This window comes from Anneissia japonica, unplaced genomic scaffold (assembly GCF_011630105.1).
Source record: "Anneissia japonica isolate Jap-2015-1 unplaced genomic scaffold, ASM1163010v1 scaffold1829_len478734_cov173, whole genome shotgun sequence".
Classification (NCBI taxonomy): Eukaryota; Metazoa; Echinodermata; class Crinoidea; order Comatulida; family Comatulidae; genus Anneissia; species Anneissia japonica.
The window spans coordinates 218,097-228,305 of NW_022717183.1; the positions used below are offsets into that span (position 1 = coordinate 218,097).

Genomic DNA, 10,209 nt, shown 5'->3' on the forward strand with positions numbered 1-10,209 from the left:
GTGTTACGGTCCGTTGAGCCGAAGAAAAATACACGCGGCAAAGATGTATTCGATTGGAAACTTCCGTCAGAAATTTACTTGGCCTGTTGAAGCCCATTCAGGAAGAAAATATTTAGTACTTTTTGTTTTTGAAATACTGTAGCTACTTTTGGTTTGAAAAAAAAAACCATTTTAATTTACATGGCCCGTGCCCAAGTTTAACTTTAAGGGAATATTTCAAGACCTTATATTTCAGAGGCAGAGCAAAGTTGATGAAAGGGGGTGTATGGAAAAGAAAGGTTTGCGGTATCATGTTAAATCCCCCAACATACAGGCCTTCTCTGTTAATTTAAAAAAAAATTAATGTTTAATGTAACTATAAAAAGTAAAAATGTGATCTAAATAGTGATATAGCGGATTGAATACTGTGTTGTAAATTTTAAGGTTCCGGTAGATTTTCCTCCTGACGGAGGGGTTGTCCCTGGGGCAAGGTTGAATGGACGCAGCCAGAATTTTCGAAGTGGAGAAAGCCGTCTTGCGAGGAGTCCTACGTGGTACCGAGCCGGAAGAGGTGGGTTAGGGGGTGGGGGTTGGAGGGGACTACCCCCCAAAGCCAAGGAACTTGGGTGCAATCCAGGGGCAAAGACCCCGGAGAGGTGTGCCTTCTGGACGTTTGAGGACTGCTTTTTGAGAATAAAGTTAGTTGCAATAGACCATACATAATAAGGCCTAACAATAATTATAATAATAACTCAATAGTAGCAGAGGAATTTACAAGAGAAATGTGGCCAGAGTAGGCTACGGCATTCACAGGTACAGGGTCCATAGAGGCAGGAACCATACCAATTAGCCAAATGCTCAGCATGTACTTTAATTTGCCAACGAACTTAGCCCAGGCTAGGTGTGTTCATCGCTTTACATCTTCGATTGTTCCCTCCTTCAAGCAGATCTTTTTTTTCGAGGTAAAGGTAATCGTTAACTATCTCAAAAGAAAAAAACAATAAAAGCAATAAATCGTAATTTCTGCAGTCATGTTTTGAACGTTTTTTTTTTTTATTTTTTATTTTTTTTTTATTTTTTATACAAATTATCTCTTACAGCAACATTATTTGTTCATCAGGGGATTAGAATAAGAAACTTAAGTACAGTATCGAAGTATAGGCCATTTAATTGTTTCCTTTCTGTGATTACGGCCTTTCCCCACCTCTTATAAGACTAAGACTATGTATTATTTCAGTACCGGTATGTGTAGGCCCCATAAATCGAAAATATTCCAGGGATCCTTTTTTGAAAAAAAAAGTCTACATGAAAACATCAAACATGCAAAACAGACTTCAGAATTCAGCTAAGTAGGACGTCTATATTAGTTCAAATCGTTCTTTGTTTCCTTATGTGTATTTTCATTTTGTCTTGGCATTTAATTATTTTGTTTGAAGCCGATTCTACAAATATGAGCGCAGTATACAAGATTTCAGGAGTTCACACTGTATACAGGATTTCCGTATTCACGTTTAAATGCCATTGAAACAGAATACAGTACGGTACGGTACTGTTAGGATTCCAGGATGCAAAAACGTTACTTCTTTGACAGGGCGCTCTAGTGAGGGGAGGGGAGGCAGTTGGCCAAGGCTCCCGTTGGCTCACTTTGCCCTCGTAGTGTTAGTTGCATATTGTTTGTTGTATACGTCTTAAGGTTTTATTGACTGCTTTCATACGGTACATATTGACATGTACATTATTAGTTTAGTGATTGTTGGTGTGTTAATATTTTCCTTCCAGATGTAATATATTCTGCTGAAAATTATGCAAACTATGTATTTACATATTATTAATATAATATATGTAAATACTACTGTATAATAATTCAATTTTGTATTGAAAATATTCTATCCCATTAAAAGCCTTAAAGGGACACCTTCAAGAGCAGAAACATTTCTCCCTTAATTGAAGGTTGTCCCACTGTGTATATTGTATATGTATTTTTAATTCATTGTATATTTTTTGTATACTTGACCTCTCACCCTCTCTTCACGTCGAACTTTCATCAAACAAGTATTTATAATAATAGATTCAAGAGTTGAAGATTCGAGATAATTTTTATTGTCTGAAAAAGTACATTCCATTGTCATACACAGTAATAAATAAACAATAACAAGGATATAAAACAAGCACCAAACAAATTAAAGTCATAAGATGTAGGCATACATACAATGAATATTAAACATTATTAAATATTACTACATATAAAACCTAATTAAATTAGGCCAAAATTGCACCAGAATTATCTATTAACATTGCCATTATGAAGGTGAATGGAGTCAAGTTTATATAACCTTATATTATTACATTTAACATTTTAATTTAATATTTTATTCTAGGATCGAAATCAAACTCAAATTAATCTAGCAATACTGTGGAATAATAATGTTGTTGAAAAATGTTGAGAAACTGACCCTACAAAAGCTCTTGGCTTTTGCAGATGTTTACATTATTTAGAAATACAAAAGGCATCAGTTCCTCTGTTTTTACAGTATGCAAATTAATTATTATAGCACATCCTTGTGGATCACAGTGGCCATGCCGCTTTTGTTATTCCTTGGATACTTTCTGATCTTCGAACATAATGAAATGTTTGAAGTTAACAAGACGTCGGAAGTCGTTCAAGGATTTTTAATTTTAGGTATAGGTTTAACATCCAACGTTTAATAATATGCTCATAATGCTGGTGTGAAAAATATATACAACTAAGCATAATATCGGCCTTACTAATAATTTTTATTTGCATCAACATCACAATTATTACAACTGAATATATAGCAAATGATATCAGTTAATTTATCATATTAAGACATTATTTCAGCACATGTCATTGCAATTGTTATACTTTTAAATTTATAATTATTTGTGTCTTTATTTTATATGTTTTTATTGATCAATAGTATTTTTGGACGAACACAATACGATACAGTACGGTAATAAAATGATTCGATACATTGAATTGATGTTGATGAAGGAGGTTAATGCATTGCCCATTCCTCTCTCATCTAGGAAGGAAATCTACTTTTTTAACCTAGCTAATACTAGCTCTACATCTTAAACTACGACCTATTTAACCTAGCTAATACTAACTCTACACCTTAAACTACGACCTATCTATAGGCCAAATTGAGGTAGATATGAGAGAGGGTGGACTAGGTTAGGGCGAAATGAAATGATGAAAGTGATATCAAACAGTAATGTACGAAACAAACAAATACATGGATGATGACAAATATACAAAACGAACAAAGTAATTGTATTGATGAATACTGTATTCGTACGGTTGTTAATAATTATTTTAAATGTAGGCTTTTATTTTTAATAAAAAATATTTTTTTAAATATTATTATTATTAAATATTATTATATAGCCTATATTTAATATTACCAACTGCAATGACAAATGCTTTTTACCATAATATCTAATTGTACGTTCTAGGTTATTGGCAAAAATACTCGGCATCTCTAAATTAAATCGACCAGATTGGCTCATTCCATCTGAACGGATGTTATTCTGCTGATAAACTAAACAAAATTTGCTTCCTGGGTCAGTACTGGTATTAGCTTGATCACTCCGAATTCCTGCGAAGATATAGTAATATATTCATGTTATCTGAAACATAATTTGTATTCATTAGGATGAAAAACACTCATGTAGATCTAATCCATTTTTTTTTTGGTAGTATAATTTCAAGAAAGCAACATTGAAACCAACCTTTAGTAAAATCAAGATTTAATCCACCAATGTCCACCAGTAGATCCCTTTTTTAGTCGATCGCACACAGTTTCAGTATGTTGAAGTCGGCGACAGTTCACAAGAATTCAAGGCCTTGCATATCAACCACTTCTGTTGCACTGTGTTTACAAATAATGTACTGCGTAAACCTGATGAAAACAATTGACATTTGCAAAAAGGGTGCCTTCTCCGCCTCCCACACCCTCAAGACAGACGAAAAATCCTAGTGAAGTTTGAAATCATTTTGAATGACATGGCTCCTGGACCCCCGAATTTGAATGTTCAATAAACTCGGACTTTGGTTTTCACTCTGGTAAAACTATCCAGGCTTCATCATTTAGTTTAATGCCAGGTTCTCAGTTACCGACAGAATTTCATCTACACAGTTGTCACATTAAATACGTTAACCAATAGTCTATCCAGGTTGATTTCACATCATTTCACAAGCCCCAGGCATTCAAACTTACCTTTACAAACTGGTCTACCATTTCATTGTCACCAAGATCATTATATCGCCATCATTATATAAGATCATATTCGTTATGATTATCATCGTCCTCAATATTCACCATCAAAAGAAACGCGTTGAAGCAATTTAGTCTGAAAATCGCAATCATTACTATTATTATTTCATTTCTGAAATGAAAACAATTTTATGTTGTAAAATTTACAGGCCTATGCATATCCCAATAGCCCTATTGCATTCAAACATCATCACCGTCATCTGTCATTTTATTATGTTGTAATTAATAGCAAAGTCTGTTAATCAACTCAAATCACAACTCACTAAAAGCTCACAGGAACCACCAAAACTTTGCAGTCCATATTTGTATCCAATATAAGAGGATAAGCAAAAGTAAATCTTCAAGAGTAATACTAGTAATCAAGTACCGTGAAATTATCATCGTCGTTATTGTTTTAACGTCATCTCTATCACCATCTTTATCAGCAACAACATCCTCGTTATCATGAATTATATCATCGGATTCGTTCAATATTCATTTCATGTCGATATGAAAGGTCTACATGTATATATCGCTAACACCATCATCATTACAATCATCATCACCACCATCAACATCACTGCAACTTTTGTTTTCAATTAAAATCGATAAATTATCCATTCGCAGAAGAACCGCCAGACAATCATAGCATATATCCACAAGCATCATTATCAAAATCACCAGGTTTCTTTCTGAAATAAAACAATATTAAATGTTATAAAATATGTATTGAATGGGCATCCTAAGGAGTAGCCAAACACATGGAATATACTTATTTATTTTGCACACACGCATACAGGTGACAATTCATAAAGGTACAAGATACCCAGGAAAAAAATCATAAGAATGATAAAGAAAAAAAATTGGTAATACAAAGACTGATAATGGCAAAATAAAATTAGAAAAGTAATAGAATTTCGTTCAATGTTCAATGTTATTTCCACAAATCAATAATATTATATATTATACATATGATAATAATAATATAATATATACAGATATAATAAATTGACAAAAGTTGAAAAGTCTAAAGATTTGTCTACACTATAAAATTATATAATTTGCACATATATAGGTCGATGACGTCATATATGTGATCACTTATCAAATTGTTTAAACAAAAGTTGAACGTCACATTTTATGTGACGCTTTTTTGATGAAAAAAAGCTTAACAATAAACTGTGTTCAAGCTATCAAGTTTGCTGAAAAAAATGCATGTGATTTGTCCATACACAGGTATCTGTTGCCTTGATAACTGCGGACTGAGCTTTCAAACAAAATTAATATTTCTAAAATGGAAGGACGGATCTAATTTAACCAATTAGTTGGAATTATATCAAATAAGAAAGTAAATAATTCCCAAAATTTTCTCAGCAATAGACATCACTATATGCACTTGTTTTGTTAACAATGCAATAGTATTGTTTATTACACAATAGGTTGTAGCCCAGAGGCATGTCTAGGGTATTGAAATGGCTGTGGGTAGGGGACTCGAAGTATGTGGCGATAGCTGCTGGTTAACTATTTTAGGGTAATTTTTGATACGCCGCTGTTGCAGCCCATCATGTCATTTGTAACAGAATGCATAATCAAACGGGCAATTTAAAACAAAAGCCATTGAAACTCACCTTAGCATCATCAACTTTCTTTAGTAATATCATAGACGTCCATCCCCATTCCATCAATATTAACCATCGACGTCCACATATTTCCTGTTTTTAAATCGATCACTCTACATTACAGTCAGGTCGGAGAACAGTCCACAAGCACTACGTAAATAATTAATATGTACTTAAGAAATATCAACTCATGTTAACATGAATCATGTTGTTTTATACCAAATAAATTCAATTCAATATGTTAAACACACTTAGCGAAAAGGATGTTCAGCTCGCCTCCAACATCCCCTGGACATAAAAGGTCGTAATCAAGTTTCTAACTTGAAATTTAGATCAATAAATATGGCACTGGTCCCACAGAATTGGTAAGGGAACCTTCTCCTCTGACAATGGGTTTCAATACGATACGATAAAACTGTTACACAGCTATGAGATATGGTTCCTTAAATAAACCCACATTAATAGGAAAAATATATATTATAATTTAAAAACATACACATGTTACACAAAGAGAAATTTCTTAAATTAAAAAAAATACAAGATGCTCGAAGTTAAAATACAAAGTTTCAAAAGCTAATATTGCAAGGATTACCGAGTTGTGTGATGGAAATGGTTTTTAATCGCCATTCTTGCTCCCACACCGGCCAAAATATCCTGGATCCACTAATTTAAACATGACAGAATTTCAACTAAATAGTAGTCGCAGCAAGTACGCTAACCACACATCATTTAACAAGCCCCAATGCATTGAAACTTACCTAATTTTCAAGTACAGGTCTACCATTTCATCATCACCATCGTTATCACTGTATCATCTATATCGCCATCATTACAACATCCTCGTTATTCTCATCGTTATCGTCGTCCCCATGAACACAGTTGTCCATCAGAAGAGGCACTACTCCACATAGCAAATTGATTTGATTTATTCGGAAAACATGCATTATCAATATTGTGTTTTTTCTTTTTCTAAAATGAAAACAATATAATTTATAGGTATGGCCTGTTATTATTGCTCTAGTTTTACATCACGTCATTTCACAACCCCACAAAGTCGCCTTGGAAACTTTCAGACATTCAAACATTACCTCACAACTTACCTTTGCAAGTTTAGATACACCATTTCATTATCGTTAATCGTCATCACTGTCATTCATCGCCATCATTTTTCATTATAGTATATTGTAATCGGCTTAAATCACAACTCACAGAAACTCATATGAACTAATCACAACTTTAAAATCTGTATTAATCGTCACTATTAAATATTCATCGCTCCGTCATCATCACAATCATCATTAATATTTTTCATTCTCATTCCACGTCGATAATTAGTCATCGGCATAAGTACCACCATCCAATCAGTATGCTAACATATTTCCCAAGCATCATTTTTTTTTTCTGAAATGAAATGAACTTCAAAGTTATAAAATAAGGATTGAACATATATTTATTTATTCCGCACACATGCATAGGCGATAAAGACCTGTGATGCACAAGGTATTTGTCGCCTTGCTCTGTCCATGGAAAACAAAATTAATATTTCTGAAATAAAAGACATGCTATTAGTTATTATACATCTTGGATTTACATACATTGAAATTTAACAATGGTAAATGAATTCCATTTACTATTGTTTTACATTGATTTTACAAAATTACAATTCGTAACAGATTCAAACAAAAACACTTCTGTAGATGTTAAATAAACGAGTCATAAACGCATGTTCTAATGCATCGATTTATTGAAACAAATTCATAGGGATACAATGTTTGGTATGTGGGGGGTGGGTAATCATCATGGTGTGATAAACAAAAAGACACGGACAAATAGACAAGACACAGTTGTTTGTACAGTTTTATTGCAACAATTTCGTAGGTACACAATTGAAGACGCATTGAGGCAGCACCTGCTACCATTATCAAATACTGACCTAACCAACTATCGGCACGAATAATAAAATAAATAAATAAAAATACAAGATGGGCATTGGGTAGGATATTAGTACGATTGTTTTTTTTTTCTACACAAACAATCCTATAGTGATTAGTTCACTTACTTGGTTTGATGCTTGGATGCTCGAGGCGATGTCTTGCTGTGTTAGTAACTTACCTGTGGTCCCGTCACATTTGCATTATAATCAACATAATTAAACAACAACTGTTTTATATCGGCCTAAGTGTTAGTTCAATATTTTCATAATACATACATTCATAAATAGTCTAGTTGATGCTGTTTAGTATGATAAATTGATGATGTCAAAAAGTTGCTGGATATATGATCTAATGTTGTCAGACTATCAACATTTAGTGACAGTGGCCTAGCATGGAGATTTTAATACCTACTGAAGTTTAGCCATGGAATCCATGGTTCATCTATATTATCATTGCAATTCTGTAACATCATTAAACCTTTTTTTTCAAATATACAATCTAGCCAAGTTTCCTATAAAGTATTAACATTGCATAGTATCAACAAGATCTCCACCATAACTATTATTAGCTTCGTTGCCCTGAAAAAGAAAGCCTAATGTCTACACCTGTGTGTTAGTAGAAATGGATGCAACATCCCATTTTAACCAAAAAGGTATTATATAGGTCTATATATTAGCTTCTTGGTTTCAATACATGTTAGTTCTTACTATGATTGATGCTTGGATGCTCGAAGACGCGATGGCGTTCATCAAATCAGCCCGTCAAGGAGGATAAAAAGGCGCAAACGTCGAAAGACTCCAGTTGGCAAATATAAAATTTCACTAATTTCGTATTTGAAATTTGACTAGTGGCCTCTACGAAATTTACGTAATAACAATAATAAACATAAAATAGTAAAACAACAATAAAATAAAAAAAAAAACCTATAATAAGGATTAAAAAAATCTAACATTACGACAGTATAATAAAATATTTTAAATAAAATAACAGTAATAAAAATAAAACCTACGAAATAATTATGTGCTGATTATGTGCATGTTAATAGAATAAAGTAGATGTAAGTTGTTGTATTCGAATAAAATGAAATGAGATGAAATGCAATGAAATGAAATAAGATAGGGAAGATTAGATATAGATGCCAAAAAGTCAAATAACGTTTAATCAATCCCAAAAAAGGCCTAACAATTATTTGCAGTGTTGGCGCAGAAACTTAATGGCGCCAACAATTTTTGTTTTGTATCCATGGACGTCAGGAATATGACATCCACTTGTAAGACCTGCAATACAACACAAGCAACATTGTCATTAGTGCACTAGTTACATGTCGAAAAAATGATACATGGGTGGTACAGGTAGTAGTAATGTATAAGCATGCCTTTTCTCAATCCCATTAGATCTATCGAAAATATATATGCAAGCTTAATACAATGACTTAGATATATATTTGAATCACAATGATAACGTCGAAGATGCAAATCATTAAGTACTAAGTCACGGTATGCTAGTTAAACCCGTATGTGTCTCGTTTCAGAAAATGCTATGATATAGCAAAGTAAATCTGTGTCTTGTTTCAGAAAATGCTATGACAAAGCAAAGTAAATCTTTAAACGTTTCGCTATAATGCTTGAATTCAGCCATTTTTTTAAAGCTAGGCATAAGGTAGTAAAAACTTCACAATTGAAGACATTATTAACTAACCGGTCGTGTAAACTTCATCAGAATAACTTCTAATAGTAGGCCTACATTATATATTTATTAACAATAGTCTACAGGCCTATTAAATGTTTACTCTGGTACTCACCCGCTGTGTCTCTCTCAGTTCACACCCTCCTCCGCTGCTCACACTAGGAGAATAATGAAGCGGACCCAGAGGTAACGGAACTCTCTATATTCAAAATAAGAGGCTTAACTCTGATTGGATGTTAGTGTATGCATGGTTGGATTAAAACAATAACATCCAATCAAAATTAGAAATTTGTTGACAAATGATGTAACTGTTAAAATAACAAAAGCAACTGCCTAATCTAAAGCAGCTGTTTGGTACTATACTTGTCATTACTTGTGAATTCATTCTTGCCGATACGTAAAGCTGATTGATACCGTTTTAGTGTATATGGGAACTTAATTTTTTAATGCAAATGTTGAGTATACTAATCGCCTATGTATTTTTTATTAATGTAAAGACGGAAGATATGAAATAAATATGATAGGTAATTTATGTAAACAATAATACATATCCGGCCGGATGGGCCTGTCACAGTGCAAGATCCACGATTTTGGGGTTTGGGGTTCTACCAAATTTTCAAATTGTTTCAATCAACATTAGCGTACGTACGAAACTACAGCATGAATTTCGATACTTGGAGTATGTATTATACTATCTTATATATATATATATAT

At 33.0% G+C, this 10,209-nt stretch overlaps 1 long non-coding RNA gene across 2 annotated transcripts; it reads right to left on the bottom strand.

Moving 5' to 3' along the window:
- Window positions 1-2,109: 2,109 nt before the first annotated feature.
- LOC117110117 lies at window positions 2,110-9,647 on the bottom strand. Of its 2 annotated transcripts, none has more exons than XR_004445629.1 (6): window positions 9,611-9,647; window positions 6,634-9,086; window positions 5,885-6,025; window positions 4,221-4,948; window positions 3,733-3,872; window positions 2,110-3,599 (listed from the first exon to the last, which is right to left on the bottom strand). It is a non-coding gene; the product is annotated as an uncharacterized LOC117110117 (long non-coding RNA). The 2 variants fall into 2 exon arrangements; XR_004445628.1 differs by having other exon boundaries at window positions 3,733-3,902.
- Window positions 9,648-10,209: the final 562 nt, after the last annotated feature.